Source organism: Odocoileus virginianus, chromosome 23, assembly GCF_023699985.2.
Source record: "Odocoileus virginianus isolate 20LAN1187 ecotype Illinois chromosome 23, Ovbor_1.2, whole genome shotgun sequence".
NCBI classification, from domain to species: Eukaryota; Metazoa; Chordata; class Mammalia; order Artiodactyla; family Cervidae; genus Odocoileus; species Odocoileus virginianus.
In genome coordinates this window covers 49,999,253-50,022,641 of record NC_069696.1, presented here as the reverse complement: position 1 = coordinate 50,022,641, position 23,389 = coordinate 49,999,253, and the positions used below count along the sequence as shown (strand labels likewise).

General features: G+C 37.5%; 1 protein-coding gene across 15 annotated transcripts in view; it reads right to left on the bottom strand.

The window, feature by feature from the left end:
- The window catches only part of ANKS1B (ankyrin repeat and sterile alpha motif domain containing 1B), a 1,083,120-nt gene that overhangs the window by 676,892 nt on the left and 382,839 nt on the right, over positions 1 to 23,389 (bottom strand). The gene's annotated exons all lie outside the window — the stretch shown is intronic.

Here is a 23,389-nt window from a genome sequence, read left to right as displayed (position 1 = left end):
TAAGTTTTCTCTATAATATTGCAAATGAGTATTGGTCAAAGGAGAAGTTTCATAACTCCTTGATTCATAACATCCAAATTCATGCCTTCCCAAAGCACTTTTCCCAGAAATCCCTCAAGTTGTAAAAAAAAAAAAAAAAAAAAAAAAAGCATCTCAGTAAATTAACCTAGATAAAAAACTGACATTTGTGCAAAATAGTTTTATAATGTAGATAAAAACAAAATTATCACTTTCAGATACATGTATCTTCCTAGATGGTCAAAGCTAAGTGAATGAAATTTCAAAAATCCAAAGTAATCTTCCCTTATGTTCAGTATTGTGGGAGCAGAAATAAGAAACTGATGACTTGAAAATCAGCAATATGTACAACATTTTCCTCTTAAATTTATATCAAAACAAAATAACATCAAAGATGCAGTTTTAGAATGCTTAAAATACTGGGGAAAGGATGGAGAAGTTCTGTAAATAACTCCTGCTAGCACATAGAAGTTATATTATTTTAACGACAGTTTGGCAAATCCTCTAGAGCTTTTTATGGAAACTGTTGCAAGCACAAATCTTCAAAACATTTACTTCCTTGTTATATTTTTAATTAGTCCCCAATAATTTTCTGTACTCGACAGCTGAATTGGTCCAAAAGTGACTAAGACTGTGAATTCTTTAGAGACCAGCAAGTTTCTCTGTTCCATGGCCATTGTCAACAGTCCCAGGTGAAAAGCAATAATTTGTGAAGACACTTCTTGCTCACAGAAAGCAAGAAGGATGAAACTCTACTCATTACTTTAAAATATAATTTATTTTCACTGGGGAATCCAGACATAGGCTCATGAAATAAAAAATGCAAGTGTGACACACCAAATTAAATAGATAATTCATAAAATGTCTTAGGTGTGTCCAGAGCTCACTCTTGATTTAGTATAATACATAAGATGGGGTTTGAATAAGTATCTTAAGAATAAGCCAGGTTCTTAAAGACAGTAGTTTGTGGGGGAAGTCTTCTGAATAGGCTAAGGCAGTATGAGTGAACACTGAAACGGAGACAACACATCAGTTAGCAAGAACGACAGGATGCATTCATTCTCTCTGATTTGTCCCCTCCTTCTTTCATTCACTGAATCATACATCTAAAACATTTATTTGGGAGCAATTATGTATTTGGCATTATGTTTTATGGAGAAACTGAAAAGAGTCTCTGGTCAAGGATTAGGATGAATAGGTGGAACGCAGACTCTCAGGGCAGTGAAACTATTCTGCACAATACAGTAACTGTGGGTATATGTCTCTATACATTTGTCCAAACCCACAGAACGTAAAGCACCAAGAGTGAACCCTAACGTAAACTACGGACATGGTGTGATGATGATGTGTCAGTGTCAAGGCTCACTGGCTAAAATCAAGTGTCCCACTCTGGAGGGGGTACTGACGCTGCGGGCGGCTGCACCTGGGTAGCAGCAGGGAGTGTGAAAGGAATCTCTATACTTTCCACTTGATTTTTCTCTAAACTTAAAACTGCTCTAAAAAATAAAGTCTAGTAAAATTTTTACAAATCTCTGCCCTTGAGAGGTATACAATCAAATGTGCCATGAGACATGCAAACAATTTATAATGCAATATAACTTGAGAGTTGATAACAGATAAATGAAGCATGATGAAAAAGCAGGGGGAGAAGAAATCAAACTGTGGCTGGGAAGGAAGATGGTTGTGAAAAGCTGCAGTTTTCAGGTAAGAAAGGTAGGACTAGAACATAAAACATAAGGGCTTGGAGAGTGAAAGAGCGTAGATGAAGCTAATAGTTTATGTTAGGAAGACATTGGAGCTAAGTTTAGATAACTAAAAGAAAGTTTTATTATTTTTGTTTATGCTTAATTCTGTAGTCAGTGGGAAATACTGAAGATATTTAAGCAGAGACCGGCCTAGTAATGACAATAATTGCTAATGGTTTTTGAGCATTTATTATGTGCAGGGAGCATGTTAAATTCTTTTACTTACTGAATCTCATTGAATCCTCCTAAATAATTCTTTGAAATAGCTTCTATAACTACCATTCCCATTTTACAGAAAAGACAATCACAAAGTTAAATTTCCAGTAAATGGACAACAAGAAATTCTAGATTGATGGCACGTTGCCTTTCTGCTGGTTAGCATGCCCTAGGTGTGCAAATGTGAACGGAGGAGGCACAGCCTGAAGACTATTGTCATAGCCAAGTTACGGGCAGTCTCTACTTCTAAATAGTCAACCAACTCCACAAAAACAAAGTAGAACATGGAAACAGTAAGACAGAAATAATAAAAACAGAAAATATCAACCATAAAAGTATCTTAGGGTACACTTGTGTGTACTATATGTATAATACCTGGAAGCAGGGAGATGAGTTAACAACAGTGACTCAGGATAAATCAGGGTATTAGCATTTGAGTTGGTGATAAGGTTGGATTCTGGATATATTTTGAAGATAGATTAACAGAATTTCTTGATATGTTGGATACAGGGGAGGAGAGAAACAGAGAAGGCAAGCATGACTAAGGTTTTTGGCCTAGGAACCGAAAAAGATGGAGCTTTGAGCAGCAGAAACAGGAAAGACTATCGGAAAAGCACACATTCTCTACCATATCACCTCAAATCTTGCCTCTATCCAATTTTCTCTCTTCTCTCCTTTTGGATTTCAGTGAAATAATATTAGACTTATTAGTTATTATAATTTGTTATCTCTTTTGTACCCTCATTGTTTTCTCTCTGTATTGCATTCTGGATAGTTTGTTATATTCATTTTCCAGCTTACTTATCAGCTTACCTATCAGCTATGTCTAGTCTGCTATCAAACCATTTACTTACTTTCAATTACGCTTTTCAGTTCTAAAATGTCTATCTGGTTCTTTTTCAAATACACTACATTATCATTTAGCATTTTCAATACCCCAGCATTTGCTTACTCTTATTTATTAGAATTGGAAGTTGTTTTGCTTTTTAATCTGTCTGATAATTCCAATGCTTGAAGTCTTCATGAATCTGTTTTTATGCCTCTTATTTCTCATTCACAGTATTCTGTTCTGACTGTCTGTCACATCTTCAATTCTGTGCTACTTTTTACTTAACTTTTTATTAGAATGAATTAAACATTAATTACGACTCTATCTTTCAGTAAATATTAATTCAAAAAAGAATCCAAACTCATATTCTAATACCAGATGTTGGGGTTTGTGGAAAACCTGTTCAATGTTAGATAATTTATTTAATTTCTCTGGATTTCAGTCTTTCTTTAAAACATGAGGATGATTAATAACTATATTTGGGGGCTTATGTGTGAGAGAATTCAAATGAAAAGTAACTAGCACATAACCAGATACGTAGTATGCAGTTAATAAATTTGAGTTTCCGTTTTCCCTATCAAACCAAATATCATCAGAATTAAACTAAAATATAGAGGAAGAGAGAAAATCTAGAGAGAAAAGAAAGGATATAAATAGTAGTACTTTGTAGATAATATATCTAGAGTAATGACTCCAAGTACTTGGGTAGAATTTGAGACCAATATCTTTCAGCTACTAACACAAATTGGTAGGGACAGAATTTAATTCCAGAAATAAGAGATGGTCCCTTGAGGAACGATTCAGTGCAAGGTCTGGCCCTGTTAAGCTCTTTTGCCTCCAAGCCAGAAAAACTGTTGGGTAGTCCATGCAGACTGTAAAGCAAAAGCTTCTTGAATGTTTCTTGTAAGTAATTTAATACATAGTACAAGATAGTGAATAATCAAGTACTAAATTATTTTAAAAAGACTCCAAGTGTGTCCATCTTCTGAATCCATGATCTGTACCATTACACTGATAATTTGATTTTATACTACCTTGCATTGTTCATTATCTCTTCCAGACTAGGTTATATTTTCATAGTGACTTACATTTCCCTTATTCTCTCCACAGCTCTTAGCTCAATGCAATCTTCTAAGAATACTAAGTGAAGTAAAGTGGATAAAATAAAACCTGTGTGTCAGGGGAAACCATCATAAATGCCCTTAATTGCATGGAGAAAGGTGATCTGGTTTTTATAATTCCATGGTCTTTTTGGAGAAATCCAAATGAACAGTATATTCTAGAACATATATAAGAGTCTTAGGAAAGTGATTTATTCCTAAAATATCCTTTATTATATTATTTATAAAAATCCACCAATCATCCAGTGGACTTTGCAAAATGACAGCTTATATCCATGATGGTTTTACATGGTCAACCTGCATTTCACACCTGCAGCTACAAAACATTTCAGATGAAAAGGAAATGAGGTGTGTAAAAATTGCTTAGAGAAAATTACTGAATATATTTGCAATTTCAGATTGAAATGAGATATCTTTCAGTCACATCACTTTCTATGCATTAGATTATGCATTATGACTGTCAGTTTCTTCCATAATAACAAGCATAGGGAAAAACTTCCTAGTTTACAGGGGCTTTTACAAGAAAAGTATTCTATGAATACAAAATAATTCATTTGTAATGTTACAGTGTAGAATTTTACTGTCATTCACTAGCACGTACTGAACAGCTAAAGTATACCAGAGACCGGGCTAGTTGCGACGTAGCTGGCAAATAGGACTGATATTACTTTGGCTGGAGATTCAGGAAAGGTCTCATGGAAGAAGTGGTGATTAAGGAGTTCCCTGACAGATTAGTAAAAGTTAGAAAGAAATGAGTGTGAAAAACATTTCCAGAGCTGGAAGTAGGAGGAGAAAAAGGTATTGATAAAAAGATGGGAAAGAGGCACATGTAGGAAGAGTTAGTTTGAATAGAATAGAATATTCATGGTGGTAATGCTAAGAAATGGAGGAGATACATAAAACAAATTTGGGCTCTAGAATCAAACAAATCTAATCTGAAATCCTGCCACATTCAACCTCAGTTTCATCATCTGTGAAAAAGTGCTTTTCTCATGGTATTTTTGCAAGGATAAATAAAATATGTGTGTGTGTATGTGTGTATTTTTGCCTGGCACATAGTAAGTTTTCAATTAAAGTAACTATTGCTATTACTATCATATACATGCCTGATAATAATAACTATAAGTAGACAGGTGGCTTGAGGTATTATTGTGGAAAGTCTTGAATTACCAAGTAATTAAGTAACTAAGCAATATCAAGTAAGCATTTAATAATTATTAGTGTAACAATTCATGAAATATAATTTTCAATTGTTGGCTTTAAGTTAGAAATTTGCAAAGCTTTTTTGTAAAGGTCCAGACTGTAAACATTTTAAGCTCTGCAGGCTAGCTCATCTCTTTTGCAACTATTCAGCTCTGCCGTTATAGCACAAAAGCAGCCATAGACAATATGTAAGCAAATGGAGGGGTGGGGCTGCATTACAAGAAAACTTCATTGACAAAAACAGGAATGGGCAAGATTTAGTTTATAGGCCATAGTTTGTAGGTCCCTGTCATAAGTATTTCCCATGGAAATGTTCTCCCTCTGATGGAGACACCTAGAAGAATTATATATTATACATCTACTTTTCCATTTTCATGTTATATATGAACATTCTTCTCACTATGCAATTAAAAACTAAGGTTTCATTATGAAAAATTCATTTAACATTTGTAAAACATAACATTATATCTAATGCAAGGGCAATGCCTTGGGACAATAAGTGTTTAAAAGATGCTTATTGAATGGGTGAATAAATAAATGAATAAAAATCCTAAAGTGACTTTCATTAATGCTATGACCATCATTTCTGGGAAAGAGAGTGTGAAAAATCATAAGTGAAATAGCCCAAATATCGTCTGTTTGTTATTTTCAGTGAGAAAGTACTTACTCTGCATCATGTGAGGAAGTTAATATTTAAGAAGTTAATATTTAACAATTACTTTAAAGAATTATTTAACATTTCAAATAGTTAATATGTAATACTTTCTCCTACCAATGGTTTCTTGAATGCAGAGTTCCAAAGAATAGCAAGGAGAGATAAGAAAGCCTTCCTCAGTGATCAATGCAAAGAAATATAGGAAAACAATAGAATAGGAAAGATTAGAGATCTCTTCAAGAAAATTAGAGATACTAAGGAAATATTTCATGCAAAGAGGAGCACAATAAAGGACAGAAATGGAATGGACCTAACAGAAGCAGAAGATATTAAGAGGTGACAAGAATACACAGAAGAACTATACAAAAATGATCTTCATGACCCAGATAACCATGATGGTGTGATCACTCACCTAGAGCCAGACATCCTGGAATGCAAAGTCAAGTGGGTCTTAGGAAGCATCACTATGAACAAAGCTAGTGGAAGTGACAGAATTCCAGTTGAGCTATTTCAAATCTTAAAAGATGATGCTGTGAAAGTCCTGCACTCAATATGTCAGCAAATTTGGAAAACTCAGCAGTGGCCACAGGACTGGAAAAGGTCAGTTTTCATTCCAATTCCAAAGAAAGGTAATGCCAAGGAACATTCAAACTAGCACACAATTGCACTCATCTCACAGGCTAGTGAAGTATTGCTCAAAATTCTCCAAGTGAGGCTTCAACAGTATATGAACTGTGAACTTCCAAAAGTTAAAGCTGGTTTTAGAAAAGGCAGAGGAACCAGAGATCAAATTGCCAACATCCATTGGATCATTGAAAAGGCAAGATCATCCAGAAAAACATCTACTTTTGCCTTATTGACTATGCCAAAGCCTTTGACTGTGTGAATCACAACAAACTGTGGAAAATTCTGAAAGAGTTAGGAATACCAGACCACCTGACCCGTCTCCTGAGAAATTTGTAGGTCAAGAAGCAACAATTAGAACTGGACACGGAACAACAGACTGGTTCCATTCGGGAAAGGAGTATGTCAAGGCAGTATACTGTCACTCTGCTTATTTAACTCATATGCAGAGTACATCATGAGAAATGCTGGACTGGATAAAGCACAAGCTGGAATCAAGATGGCCGGGAGAAATATCAATCACCTCAGATATGCAGATGACACCACCTTTATGGCAGAAAGCAAAGAAGAACTAAAGAGCCTCTTGATGAAAGTGAAAGAAGAGAGTGAACAAGTTGGCTTAAAGCTCAACATTCAGAAAACTAAGATCATGGCATCACTTCATGGCAAATAGATGGGGGAAACAGTGTCAGACTTCATTTTTGGGGGCTCCAAAATCACTGCAGATGGTGACTTGCAGCCATGAAATTAAAAGACACTTACTCCTTGGAAGAAAAGTTATGACCAACCTAGACAGCATATTAAAAGGCAGAGACATAACTTTGCCAACAAAGGTCCATCTAGCCAAAACTATGTTTTTCCCAGTAGCCATGTATGGATGTGAGAGTAGGAGTATAAAGAAAACTGAGCACTGAAGAATTGATGCTTTTGAACTGTAGAGTTGAGAAGACTCTTGAGAGTCCCTTGGACTGCAAGGAGATCCAACCAGTCTGTCCTAAAGGAAATCAGTCCTGAATGTTTATTGGAAGGATTGATGCTGAAGCTGAAACTCCAATACTTTGGCCACCTGATGCGAAGAACTGACTCATTGGAAAAGACCCTGATGTTGGGAAAGATTGAAGGCAGGAGCGAAAGGGTCTACAGTGGATGAGATGGTTGGATGGCATCACTGACTCGAAGAAAATGAGTTTGAGCAAGCTCCACGGGTTGGTGATGGATGGGGAAGCTTGGCATGCTACAGTCCATGGGGTCACAAATAGTTGTACAAAATTGAGTGACTGAACTGAACTGAAGAATTAGAAATTTTTTCTAATATACTGAAAACTGAAACACTTCAACATTCATTACTATCAACAACCATCTTACATATTCAATAGTATTGATCAAGCAGATATTTTACCAGATAAAGTATGTGGTGGTGGTGGTTGTTTAGTCGCTAAGTTATGTCCAACTCTTTGCAACCCCATGGACTGCATGGTAGGCAGATTTTAAGATCATCCTGTCTGATCCCTGCCTTATGGTATTCATGTTTTTGTTACATTCTCACCCCTAGACTGTAAATTGAACTTGTTGACCAGCTTCTAACAAATAAATATAGAACAACTGACCCTTGAACAATGCTGAGGTTAGGGATGCTGACATCGATTAGTGTAGTGTAGTGTGATGTAGTGGAGTATGGTGTAAAATCCTAGGATAATTTTCCAATTGGCCCTCATGGTCAGCAGTTCCTCTGTACCTGAGGTTCTGCCGCTATAGATTCAACAAACTACCGATGGTGTAGTCATGTAGTCCTCATTTATTGAAAAGAACCTGAGTATAAATGGACCCATGCAGTTCAAACCCATGTTGTTCAAGGGTCAACTGTAATGAGATGTCGCTTCAGGATTAGGTTAGAAGGAGAATGTGCCTTCTCATACTCTCTCGACTCTTTTGCAGAGGAAAGCAAGTAACCGTGCTGTGAACAGCCTTTCAGGAGGCCCACCAGGCACTGTGAGGGACTAACGCCCTCAGTTTAACAGCCTACGGGGAATTGAGACTTGTCAATAACTGCATGAGTCAACTTGAAAGTGGACCCTTCACACCCAGTCAAGCCTTGAAATGACTGCAGTTCTGGCCAACAGCTTGACTGTGACCTCGGAGAGACCCTGCTCCAGACCCACCCAGCTAAGACCCTCCTGGATTCCTGGTCCACAAAAACTATGTGTGCATGCTCAGTCGTGTCTGACTCTGCAACCCCACAGACTGCAGCCTGCCAGGCTCCTCTGTCCCTGGGATCTTTCAGGCAAGAACACTGGAGTGGGTTGCCATTTCCTCCTCCAGGGGATCTTCCTGACTCAGGGATCAAACTGGCATCTCCTGTGTCTCCTGCCTTGCAGGTGGATTCTTTACCACTGAGCCACCAGGGAAGCCCACAAAAACTGTGAGGTAATCAATATTTGTTGTTTTCAGCCACATGTTTTGGGATAAATTGCTACATAGCAATAGATAACTAATATGTTAGGTGTTTGGCTAACATTTATAACAAGGTCAACATGTTAAATGTTTAGGCTACAATAGTAAACAAACTCTCAACCTCATTCTGAAGTTGCTGCCTATTTAACGGAAAATAAAGAAGGAAAACTGTAGAATTAAAAAACTGTGTCACTCATGCTACTGTGGAAGCACAGAGGAGTGAGCCATTAACTGAATAAGGGGACCAGGTTGGGGATTTAATTTATGGGTAAGGAGAGGAAGAAAAGAAGAAATATTTCATCATAGTCTTAAAGAATGGAGAAGCATTTTAAACAAACAAACAAGCAAAAAAAAAAAAAAACCACAATATGCAATGGGGCAGAAGTATGAAAGAGCATTATGACTTTGGGGAACTATAAAAAGCTAGCCTGGATGGGACACAGGACGTGTGTGGGAAAATGAATGGAGATGATGTTGGCAAAGTAAGGTATTAAGATGAAAGATGGCAAGGCATATGAAAAGATGAGAAAACAAAACTGACTGTGAAAGATTGAATTTTTCTATTTAAAAAATCAGCAACATTGCATTTCTAAAATTGTTTTCTTTGAAGCTATGGTCAAACACCACTTCCATCTATAAAAGGAACAGACTACAAAGCTACAGTCACTTTAAAATTCTCATCATAGACAAGGCCACATTTGTGTGCTAAATGTGTGCTGATGTTGATTGACCAGCAACTTCAAGCTGACATTTGGTGTTTGAACAACTATAATCTGTAAAGACCTTTGGTCTTATTTACATCAGAGAAGCTCTTCTAAGAACCCAACAGCTCCAAGGTTTCAAGGACATCAAAGAGTCCACAGTCTCAATTCAACCATGAAAAGTAGCCCCATGAATAGACTGTGGTAGGACAATATTCTCTGTCTCCTCACCCCCTCATTCTTGTTCCCATTCCTCAATCATGGCAGGGACAGCATCTTTAGCATAATTATAATAATTATATAATCAGAATTATGCTGTAATTTGTGAGGACATTAGTAGAAGGAAGTCTTATTTGTCCTACAGATTCCCTACTCTGAAGAGCTCAAGAATTTAGGCGGAGTTGGGGCAGTTGCTAATAGAAATTCACCAGCCTCCAGGATGGTACCAAGAATGACAGTTCCTTGACTTTTACCACCAGAATGAAATAGATCCCCAGGGTGATGCAAAATTTCGGTAAGCGAAATGAGAGGCAGAGAGAGGCCAGAGGAGATGAGTCCCCTCCCAAGGCTGACTTTTATGGACTGAATTGTAAGCAAATGAAGAGAGTAAAAAAACTAAAGAAATAAAATATTTTATCTCACGTTGGGCAATTCATGGATTCTTTAGTTTTGTGAATATATTTGTGCTTCAATTCTCACACAGATTTTTATTTTCCAGGATCTTTTGGCTTTGAGCACCATTTTGGGTTTTAATCTTTCCTTTTGGTCTTGAGGACAAATACTTTTTTTTCTGATTTTACTCTCGGTGGTGGCTTGTATTCACCTCCTATATCCGTCTGCTCACTTAAAACCGGTGTTCACACCAAGCTGACCACGCCACACCCTAGCAATGTCCTGTCAGCCTGGAACCCCTCCTAAGCAGGCACTGAATCCTCATTAAGAGAAGGTAAAAAATGAACTTGCTAAAACTCCAGATGAAGGCATCATGGTAGCTGGAGGTGAAAATGAGATTTATTCCTTCATTATCACAGGGCTAAATTCCAGGATTCTTTCACATCCATGTGAAATGTGAATGACTCTGCTAAATGTAAAATGTAAAAACGACTCTGCTATAGTCTGCACTGACTCATACCTATCATTTATTGAAATTCAGTTTACTCTCTTTTATGCCTCAAAGCCAAAGCACATGTTTCCCATTTCTTGCTTTCTACCCCAAGGCTGCCATTACCTTGGGACCTTCAGATTTCTTGTAGATGCTTAAGCAGTCATCTAAGCCTAATAGTGTTCTGACTTCTACTCATGTGATTTCTTTTTTTTTTTTTTTTTTTTTTGATGTGGACCATTTTAAAGTCTTTATCAATCCATTTCAATTTTACTTCCATTTTATGTTTTGTTTTGGCTTTGACCACTAGGCATGTGATCTTAGCTCCCCTACCAGAGATGAACTCATACTCATGCACTGGAAAGCAGTCGTAACCACTGGACTGCCAGGGAAGTCCCATTCTCATGTGATCTTTGATTTAACTCCTTCAATATTATTGCATCTGAGTCTAAACCAGGCACCTCATTTGAACAGCAGTGCTTCATTTGGGTATCGTAATCTAAAAGAACCCATTCCATAGACAGATAGCCCATCATTTTCACTCTCTCATCACTTCCTGCACTCAAAGTAAACCTATTGCTCAACCCCATTGCTATAAACTAATCCTTTTATCTATCTGGTTTTATTCAATCTATCAACTGCTTTCTATCTTCACTTTTTACATATTCAGCTTAGACATAATGATTCATCATTTAATAACTCTCTCTGTGGATCACAATAAACTGTGGAAAATTCTGAAAGAGGTGGGAATACCAGACCACCTGACCTGCCTCTTGAGAAACCTGTATGCAGGTCAGGAAGCAACAGTTAGAACCGGACATGGAACAACAGACTGGTTCCAAAAAGGAAAAGGAGTACGTCAAGGCTGTATATTGTCACCTGCTTATTTAACTTATATGCAGAGTACATCATGAGAAATGCTGGGCTGGAAGAAGCACAAGCTGGAATCAAGATTACTGGGAGAAATATAAATAACCTCAGATATGCAGATGACACCATCCTTATGGCAGAAAGTGAAGAAGAACTAAAGAGCCTCTTGATGAAAGTGAAAGAGGAGAGTGAAAAAATTGGCTTAAAGCTCAATACTCAGAAAACTAATATCATGGCATCTGGTCCCATCACTTCATGGCAAATAGATGGGGAAACAGTGGAAACAGTGTCAGACTTTATTTTTCTGGGCTCCAAAATCACTGCAGATGGTGATTGCAGCCATGAAATTAAAAGACACTTATTCTTTGGAAGGAAAGTTATGACCAACATAGATAGCATGTTAAAAAGCAGAGAAATAACTTTGCCAACAAATGTCCATCTAGTCAAGGCTATGGTTTTTCCAGTGGTCATGTATGGATGTGAGAGTTGGACTGTGAAGAAAGCTGAGCGCTGAAGAATTGATGCTTAAAACTGTGGTGTTGGAGAAAACTCTTGAGAGTCCCTTGGACTGCAAGGAGATCCAACCAGTTCATTCTAAAGGAGATCAGTCCTGGGTGTTCATTGGAAGGATTGATGCTGAAGCTGAAACTCCAATACTTTGACTACCTGATGCGAAGATTTGACTCATTGGAAAAGACTCTGATGCTGGGAGGGATTGGGGGCAGGAGAATGGGATGACAGAGGATGAGATGGCTGGATAGCATCCGACTCACTGGACATGAGTTTGAGTAAACTCCGGGAGTTTGTGATGGACAGGGAGGCCTGGTGTGCTGCGATTCATGGAGTCACAAAGAGTCGGACACGACTGAGCGACTGAACTGAACTGAACTCTATTACCAATAATTACATCCATTCCTCTTGTCATTTTACCACACACTCCAATCAAAACTCTAATCCCATCTGCAGTTGACACTTTAATATACCTTTCACATCTGAAAAATTTATTCCCCTAGCTATTTGAAGTGTTGCTGGCTGAGAGTCTTCACCTGTCAGCCCTCTTCGGGAATTGTGTCAGCTGAAGAAAGTTGCCTGTCCCAAGGTCACAACCCCTTCCAGAAGCAGCATGCTTCTGATGTCTGGTTAACAGAGGGCTATAAAGGCTGTGCCTAGTCACCACCTTGGGATGATTGTGAAAGACTATCCCAGTATTGCAGTTCCCTGGGGAGTCCACAGAGGCCTATGTGGAGAATTCATCGCAGCCTGACCTCTCCTTCTGCCCTGTTTAGCTTCCTTTCCACAGTCATCGCTTCTGAGAGCACTCTTAATTTCGTTGTATGTCAAACTCCATCTCCAAGTCTACTTCCTGGTGAATTCGACCTAGATTGAACTCAGTCTAATTGTTCTCAGTGGTTTCCTTCACAGTTTTTTTCAACAATCAGGTACTAATCACTGCTAAAAACTGAAAAATGTTATCAAACAATTTAATATGTTCTTAAAAGTCACACTATTGTGTCAATTCTACCTTACAGAAGAATCTATCCAGATGACATTCTGTTTTCTTAAACATATTCTTTAACCTAAACTTTTCAAATTCAGTATATTGCTCATATGACCCCATAAAATCAATGATGCTTTTACTGTGATAGAAAAGGTTCATCATAATTTCTACTCAACCACTTCTTTCATCTTTTCCCACAGACCCTCACTTATTTTCTACTCTAGAAAAAGACTCTAGTTCTCTGAATGCATCTAATTTCCTCTGACATACAGTATGACAATTCACTAACTGTCCCCCTAAGTATGACAATTCACTAATTGTCCTACCAGGCCCAGCTCCAATGCTACCTTCTTAATAAAGTCTTCTCTGGCTGTCAGTGAGTTACTCTAACAGTTCCTGCATCATTTCCTCACATGTCTAAAATTAAGCTCATCACATTATAATTATTCATGTAAGAGGGTCCCCATAAAGACTATGATCTCCTTGAACACAAGAATGTTTCTTACTTTCTTTATATCCCTCAAACTAAGTACTGTGTACTAGATGAATGAACAAGTACAAGGTACTATATCAACTGATTAGATACTTCAAAATAGTAAAGGAGTAAAATAATTCTCATCCCAGAATTTGAGGAAAAAGAATTCCAAAAGCATTTTAGGATTTTGTTTAAAAAGATTTCTGCTGCTGCTGAGTTGCTTCAGTCATGTCCGACTCTGTGCAATCCCATAAATGGCAGCCCACCAGGCTCCCCCATCCCTGGGATTGTCCAGACAAAAACACTGGAGTGGGTCACCATTTCCCTCTCCAATGCATGAAAGTGAAAAGTGAAAGTGAAGTTCTAGATGCTAATAGATCACTGAGAGTAGTAACAATGCTGTCATCATCCTGCTCCTCTACAACCAGCTTTCCCATAACATTTATTAAAGTTTCTGTATCAACTATGGCTACCATAAGATATATATTTGATTTTAACCAAGTAAAGTTGTACATAAAAAGAAAATCCTAGAAGGCAACACACCAAATGTCAATAACACCCATCTTCAGCTGGTAAGATTATGGTTTTTTATTTTACTTCTTATTTTTGGCCACACTGTGTGGCATTGCAGGATCTTATTTCCCTGACCAGGAGTCAAACCCACATCCCCCGTAGTAGGAGGACAGAGTCTTAACCACTGGACTACCAGAAATGTCCCATATTTGCTTTAGTTTTATTTTCTAATTTTTTTCTACTTCTCAAATATTCTTCTATGAGTATATGTTACTTTTTATGTTTGTTTCAGACATTGGATATTCTAAAAAATGCATTACAGATAAATATTTAAAAATCCACTTTTATACTGTCATAAATCTATTTCATTGCCCCCTCTCAGGAATTAATCACCATCACAAGGTTAGTATGCATTCTCCATCTGCAAGTTTATACTTTTATTACATATGTATACACTTATTATCTATATATTCATTACATATTGGGCATACTGTGTTTTGTATTTACGTAAATATATTATGTGTACAATTCTGAATCTTGCTATTTTCAATTAACATTATTTTCAAGATATATACAAGTAAATGCTTGTAAACATGGTATTTTAATTTTAATTGAAACATAATGTTCCGTTTTACTAAAATTTTCACTGTGATTCTCTTCCGTATGGACATTTTATTTTTTCCCAATTTTTTATTCTTACAAACAATGTTACAATGAATATCCTTCAGATTCTTAAAGTTCTGTCTTAAAGAACTATACCTAGAAGTAGAATTTCTATTTAAGAGAATAGGCCTTCCCAGGCGGCGCTAATGATAAAGAATCTGCCTGCCATTTCAGGAGACACAAGAAACATGGGTTCAATCCCTGGGTCGGGAAGGTCCCCTGGAGAAGGTAATGGCAACCCACTCCAATATTCTTGCCTGGAGAATCCCATGGATGGAGGAGCCTGGCAGGCTACAGTCCACAGGGTCGCAAAGAGTCGGACAGGACAGCGACTTCACGACTTCACAATTGAAAGATTTTCTGATGTCTGAAAGATCCTTGAGATAGTAAGATAAATCCTACTTAGTCATGATATACTTTTTAATAAATTGCTGGATTCGCTGCTCTGGGATAGATGAGAGTCTTAGAACTAGTGTACTAATGCCCACAGGCAAGGTGAAGAATGTCATCATCCCAGGGTGATCTGGTAGAGAATATGACACCAATGTTGGCATTAGGCGGCATGGTGTACATTCCCTTTTACCCCAAGGAACCAAAGACTTGCTGAACAGCAGTTCTAAGTTAGGTGTCTTCACCTAAAATTCTGGAAAAGTTTACAGATAAACGTTCTCCTGGTGCTTTGACAGGTTATCAGTCTGCCTACTGCTATACTGCTGACTCTAAGAGTCGGAGACTTTGAAATGTTCCACTCTTCCAGCCTGCCATTCTTTGTGGCACAGAAACAACTAAATCTAAACCTGAAAGAGTAGACCAAGAAACAAACCAGTACCGAAGAGGGTCCAGCAACCACAGAAAGAAAGAACAGAAAATTAAAAATGAATTTCTAACAAAATAAACCTGATATTAGAGACAGACAATAACTTTTAACACAAATAATGATGAGAACTTAAAATATTGAAGAACAGCATGTTAAAAAAAAAAAAGACTTTGGGGGGGAAAACAGTAACTGATCAAAAAATTTCAGATGATGTGAAGATAAGGATGGCCTATTGTTAAAAACTGAATTAGTGCCCTAGAATATGAAATGGAAGAAATACTTCAAAGTACAGAATTTTATATATATATATATATATATATATATATATATATCCTAGAGACTTATTCTACAAATATACAAATAGTAGGAATTCAAGAAAAAATAAATAGATGGACATATATCAATAATTTTAAAGTATAACTAAAAATCCCCTGGTGAATAAATTTATCAGTCTGCTTGTGGAAGTTCTAGGCAAGATTAATCAAAAAGATTCACATAAACAATTATACATTGGAAAAATCTCTGGGATGAAAAAATTATCATACACTCTCCCAGAGAGAAATAACACTTTGTTTATAAAGGACAATGGCACTAGCATTAAATTTTTCATCTGCCTCACTGAAAACTAGAGGATAATGGGCTATCAACAGAAAAAAATAAAAAGACTCTGAACAGAATGGACACTTAAGTAATGTATAACAGGAAAAAGTAGTGATGAAAAATAAAACTCTATCCTTCTACCTAATAAAATCTGATAATGGTTAAATAATTAGAATAAAGATTCTAAATGAAGAATCTTGAAATAATAGATGAGAAATGTTGCAGTGAATGTTGAATTAAAATTCCAGAAGTTGGGTGTCTGGAGAAGAGTAAGAGGTAAAAACATTCTACTTTTAAGAAGAGCTGACAGAGAAGAATTAGGGTCACTGTGTTCGTCTCTCAGTCATGTCTGACTCTTTGTGACCCCATGGACTATAGCTCTCCAGGCTCCTCTCTCCAAGGAATTCTCCAGGAAAGGATAGTGGATTGGGTTGTCATTCTCTTTTCCAGGGGATCTTCCTAACCCCGGGATCAAATTCAGGTCTCCTGCATTGCAGGCAGATTCTTTAAGTCTCATATACAGAGGAATGTCAGAGACTGCTAGTTTTCACCCAATATCTTACTCTTCCCTTATTCTCCAATATTGAATCTTCAGTTCTCAGTTGAACACAAGTCTGCCTAGAATTCCTAGCTCCCTCTGCAAGAAGAATGGCCATGTGACAAACTTCTGGCCTAGCAAAGAGGATGCAGGATGTCTGCATATTCCAGAGTGTGCCCTTAAAGGATCTGAGTGTGTCTTTCCCATCCCCTAAATCCTTTTAGGATTAACTGGAATTCGATGTAGTGAAAAAAAGTTGTGAATGGGGACAACCTAGGGCTAGCAGAGGAGCAGAGTAGATGCCTGGTCCTTGAGGTTCTGGCGCCGACAGGCAGCCCTGGGCCGCGCGCGCCTGGAACGCGACCTGAGAGAGAATAAGGTTCTAGCTTGCTTAGGCCATGTTCTGCTTTCTTGACCATGCCAAAGCCTTTGTGTGGATCACAACAAACTGTGGAAAATTCTTCAAGAGATGGGAATACCAGACCACCTGACCTGCCTCTTGAGAAACCTGTATGCAGGTCAGGAAGCAACAGTTAGAACTGGACATGGAACAACAGACTGGTTCCAAATAGGAAAAGAAGTACGTCAAGGCTGTATATTGTCACCCTGCTTATTTAACTTCTATGCAGAGTACATCATGAGAAACGCTGGGCTGGATGAAGCACAAGATGGAATCAAGATTGTGGAGAGAAATATCAATCACCTCAGATATACAGATGACACCACCCTTATGGCAGAAATCAAAGAGGAACTAAAGAGCTTCTTGATGAAAGTGAAAGAGCAGAGTGAAAATGTTGGCTTAAAACTCAACATTCAAAAAACTAAGATTATGGCATCTGGTCCCATCACTTCATGGAAAATAGATGGGGAAACAGTGGAAACAGTGACAGACTTTATTTTTTTGGGCTCCAAAATCACTGCAGATGGAGACTGCAGCCATGAAATTAAAAGACGCTTGCTCCTTGGAAGAAAAGTTATGACCAAACTAGACAGCATATTAAAAAGCAGAGGCATTATTTTGACAACAAAGGTCCATTTAGTCAAAGCTATGGTTCTTCCAGTTTGTATGGATGTGAGAGTTGGACTATAAAGAAAGCTGAGCACCGAAGAATTGATGCTTTTGAACTGTGGTGCTGGAGAAGACTCTTGAGAGTCCCTTGGACTGCAAGGAGATCCAACCAATCCATACTAAAGGAAATCAGTTCTGAAAAAAATATTCATTGGAAGGACTGATGCTGAAGCTGAAACTCCAATACCTGGCCACCTGATGGGAAGAACTAACTCATTTGAAAAGATCCTGATGCTGGGAAAGATTGAAGGCAGGAGAGAGGGGACGATAGATGATGAGATGGTTGGATAGCATCACTAACTCAATGGACATGAGTTTGAGTAAGCTCCAGGAGTTGGTGATGGACAGGGAGGCCTGGCGTGCTGCAGTCCAAGGGGTCGCAAAGAGTCAGACACGACTGAGTGACTGAACTGAACTGAACTAAGCCACATTTATTTTGGATATCTGTAACAGCAGTCCAGTTTGTATCCTAACTAGTACATGGGGCAAAACAGCTATCATTGGGGGAAGTGGAATGCTTTAGTAAACATTTGGCGTCTTGTTTTCATCCAATGCTAGAAAAATAAATATTTGATCATGAGATTATGGAAGGGAAGAGAATCATTATTGTTAAAATAAAGAACAGTGAAAATCCTAAGTGAACAAAGGGGGGAAATTACCAGCAACTCAATAGCATCAGAAAAATCATTTTAAAAAATGAATAAAAAAGAAAAAATCAATAAGCAGCATAAAATGAAAGTAATAAAATCAAATTTGTCAGTTTTTCACATATATATATATAGATGGAACTATCCCCTAATAAAAACAGAGATGGCTGCAATTAAGGCGTCAGCGCGATCCGTGATCTCATCTGAGGTTTGGCTGAGAGGAGTTGGCCTCACTTACATGACTGTTAGCAGCACCGGGCTCTCACAGAACTGTGGGACTGAGGGCTTTAGTTTCCCACTGGCTATCGAGTAGCGGCTTCTCCTTGTCATGTGAGCCTCTCCACAGGGCAGCTCACCGTGTAGACGGGGCCTCCATCCGCATGAGTAAGCCAGAGAGCCAGAGAGAGCCGGCAAGATGGAAGCCAGAGCCGCTCTGCACCTGATCTCAGAAGGGACACCCGTTCTTCTTGGCATACACAGTCGGTCCTTTAGGAGCAATCACCAGGTCCAGTCCACACACAAGAGGAAGAGACTATGCGATGACATAAATACCAGAGGTGGGATCATTGTAAGTTATCTTCGAGTCTTAATATCACAGCTGCGCAGGGAAAAATTACTCCTCACTTTAAGTGAAGCACTTTTAGACTCCATTCTTCTGAAGGATTCAGTCTCCCTGTATACCCTGCCTATTTCCAAGCCCAGTCTCCAGCTGGTCTGCCATCTAGATTCCACTTTCTATTTTGCTTCTGATCTGATTAAGCATGGAGATATTTTCTCTGCGTTTCAGCACAGCCAAAATTGATAATTTTCTCATTTTGTATTTTACCCCTCATCACTGTTTTGTTGCATTGAAAAACCGGAGAAGAGTCACCTTAAAATAAATCTGACAGATTTTGCCTAATTGACAGGTCATGTTATACTTCTCTGATCAGAAAAACATATAATTGATTTAAAAATCAATATAATACAAATGTTTATATATATCTCACTCTTCATTCTCTATTACGGAAAAGATGTGCAAAACAGAAAAAGGGGCTGCTGCTACTGCTAAGTCGCTTCAGTCGTGCCCAGCCCTGTGGGACCACATGGACGGCAGCCCACTAGGCTCCTCTGTCCCTGGGATTCTCCAGGCAAGAATACTGGAGTGGGTTGCCATTTCCTTCTTGGAGAAAAGAGGAGAGGGGAATAAACCAGAATAACATTAGTTGCTTTGATAGGTATGATTCAGGGAAAATATTTTATTCTTTTTACTTTGCATATGTTGCACAAAATTACTAAAATAAATTAATTTTTGAAATGAACATAAACTTGTTTCTAAAAACTATCAGAAGAAAAATAAGCATTAAATAGTAGCTATGTTGAAATTTTCTATAATATTATACTAAAAAGTAACACCAATCCAACAGGCTTTTCTAAGGGAAACAATTAGTTCAAAGATATTTAAAATGAGCTTATCTGTTCAGAAAAATTTCTGTGTCACTATGTCTCAGAGTTTAGACAAATCACTTTTTTCTACACTAGGTTACAGTAATCAAAGTATGCTTCACTTCATATGATGATAATGTCCACATACGAGCCTGTGACCTAATGTCTGCTTAGTACTTTTAAATTTTTTGCAGAAAGGAATCCTAGCTGGTGTACTGCTCTTGTTTGTGGCATAGTTTTTGAATTTCATTATTCTCATTTCATTTCCTCTATTCACAGGTGAGAGACACAGAAGACACTAGATGACTATTTGGTAATGAATTGAATGGTTCTATAGAAATTAAAAGCATAGAAAATCTATGTGATTAAATGGCACCTGCAGTTTCTTCTCTGAGCTCTGTGCATAAAGAAAGAATAGAATCTCCCACAGAGAATGAATGTGGCTAAGTTTGAGTGTAAAATACATAACTCTGGATGCAATAATGGCCTCTTTGAGTCCTTTTCACTCCAAGTATCTAGAATGCTTTGAGCTTTTACTTAGCAGTATATTTTAGATAAGACCTCTTCTATTATTTCATGTCTTATACACTTACTTTTTCTTCATGTCTCATATACTTAAAGACCTGGAAAACAGTGAGTCCTCAATAAATACTTGTGGAATGAATGAATGAGTAAATGAACAGATCTTATGAAAAGAGACAGTTATAAAGAGGGTTCTGGAGGACTGGGGAAGAGCTGTGAATTCACTGACAATTACAGTGAATTCTCATCTTTCAACGAACTACTTACCTGTTTTGATGGAGTTTTCTCTACTGCAATAGGAAAAATGATGATAAATGTGATGGAAATGTAGATCTGGACATTTTTGGTGCATTAATTCTTGACTGAAATTAAATAAAATTACTTTTAATTTTCTGCTTTTTGTTAACTATTCAAAGCAAGTTGGTCAACACTCAAAAGTAATATATAACAGTAAGTTATTTCTGTCTTTTACATTTTTATAAATTGCTTCTGAGAGACCAACAGAAAGACAAAACAATCTGTGACAAGTTAATACAAATGTAAAATGTAATATACTGGATAAAAGCTAGCATAAAATATAGTAATGCAAAATTGTTACCTTTTATATGTATAGTGTGACTGTAGTTGGGTGTCAATTAATTTTGCTAATGTTACTTAATTAAGAGTGTAGGAGTACCTAAAGAGAGAACTAGTAGTCGTAGTGTAATATTACATTAATAATACATCCTCTATGGAAAAGAATACAAAATGAATTAGCGAGCTTGCCAGTAGATGAATCTGACATGTCTAGACAGTGTAGGGAGAATAAAAGATGTTAAATATAAGATTATATATAACTTTATACAAAATTTCCTTAAGATTATTATTTCAGTATAATGTTATTTCCAATTTAATGCTGTATGTAGCAGCTGCTAAACAGAATGAAACTAATAAGGAAGTTCATGAAATAACAGCTTAATCACTAGAATGGACTGAAATCACACAGCTGTAAATTCCCATGAGCTATACTAATACTTCCTCTTTTAGGAACATTGAAAATAACTCTTGTCAAGTGTTCAACCAGTCCACCAAACAAGATAATCTAAATAAACACAGTAAAAATCCAGGGGATTTTTGCAGAAACTAATGCCTGTGGCTGATGATTTGTTATGTAAGTGAATATTGAAATGCCTCCAGTGAGTAACTTCAAGTAACAAAAGACATATTAATATGTCTTTGGTCAATAAGTTGTCAAAGCATTCTGAATATGAGCTAAGACATAATACTTGTGCGGTATCTGGCTAAGAGTAGCCACCTTTGTGAAGCCTTCTCTGGTTTCAACAGTTCTTTCGTCTATGTGCCCCCTTAGCATGCTTCACACGCCTCTACTACTGGATATTTTATACGAAAGTACTTGTTTTCATGTCTGTGATCTCCTTAAATGCAAGGACCATGTGTCAGACAAGCTATGTCCCCAGTGCTTCTCGTAGTGGCTTACAATAGATGCTCAATAAATGATAAATAATTGAATAACTGGATAAATATTTTCTTTTTTGGAATTCTACCACCTAATATGTGTCTATTTCTACCTATACAATAGGGTCAGACCAGCTTTTTGTCTTAATTACATTTCTTTCGTCTAAGCCATGGAGCCCACCTTTCATTTCATTGGTTATTTCATTAAAATGCCTCAGAGATAAATGCCATTTTTATTGTAAATTTTTATTCCATAATATATCTGATTTCACAGATGAAAAGATGGCAGTTATTTACATTTGGAGGCTATTCATTTTCCTTAGATAATTATAAAGTAGTTGACCTGTCATTGCCAAAATCATTATTATCACTCTAGAAAGCAATCTATCTGACAATATGTGCTAATTTCTAATTTCCTTCCCTTTTTTATTTTAATGGACCATTGCCTAAAGCTTCATTTTTAAAACAACAGCAAAAACTATAGTGAGCCCTCTTTTTTCACAAAGTCAAAGTATTATATAGTACAGGTTAATTTTTCTTTCCCCAAATTGACTTTTTTCTTTACCTTGCTTTTGCTAGTCTCTGCATTAGCCATATGTGAGGTTGAGAATATTGTATTAGGACCTGGAGCCTAGAAGAAGGTGAGAACTTTCAACATGTTAGTGATGATCAGAATCCAATATGCAAAATGACCACCACTGACAGAATTCTAAGCTCTAGCAAACAGTTTACAGAGTCTAGAGTGAACTCACATTTACATGTGTGTGTGTGAATTTTCTATGGTATAGTTCTTTTTACTTAGAAAAACTAGTAAAGTAAGTAGGAAGACAACTAGGCTGCAGAGAAGCAAGATTTATTCCACAGTCAAAGATGTAATGTTTGCATCACCCTCCATTTTAGAACTGAAACATGTCTATTGTATGTCTATGTTCTATTTGCACAGATGTCTGTGTTCTATTTATTAACTCAGATAATCAAGAGTGGCTATGTGAAGCTAATAATAGATTGCAGATTTCCTTCTGGAAAACACATAGCTCACATGAAAGGAAGCATTATTAACTAAACAAATCTCTCAGTTCCTAACAATTAGCATTTTGACAAGCTGTTGTCTTAGATGAAGGACTTAGATCATATATTGCATAACTTGGAAGTATTTTTTACATTTCTTCTTGATTTGACTACTAAGTAAATGTAAAGGAAACCTTCGGCTCCATTTTAGTTCCCTTAGCACATTTTCTGGAGAAGGCAATGGCAACCCACTTCAGTGTTCTTGCCTGGAGAATCCCAGGGACAGAGGAGCCTGGTGGGCTGCTGTCCATGGGGTCACCCAGAGTCAGACATGACTGCAGCGACTTAGCATGCATGCTTTGGAGAAGGAAATGGCAACCCACTCCAGTATTCTTGCCTGGAGAATCCCAGGGACAGAGGAGCCTGGTGGGCTGCTGTCCATGGGATCACCCAGAGTCAGACATGACTGCAGCGACTTAGCATGCATGCTTTGGAGAAGGAAATGGCAACCCACTCCAGTATTCTTGCCTGGAGAATCCCAGGGATGGAGGAGCCTGGTGGGCTTACATCTATGGGGTCGCATTGAGTAGGACATGACTAAAGTGACTTAGCAGCAGCAGCAGC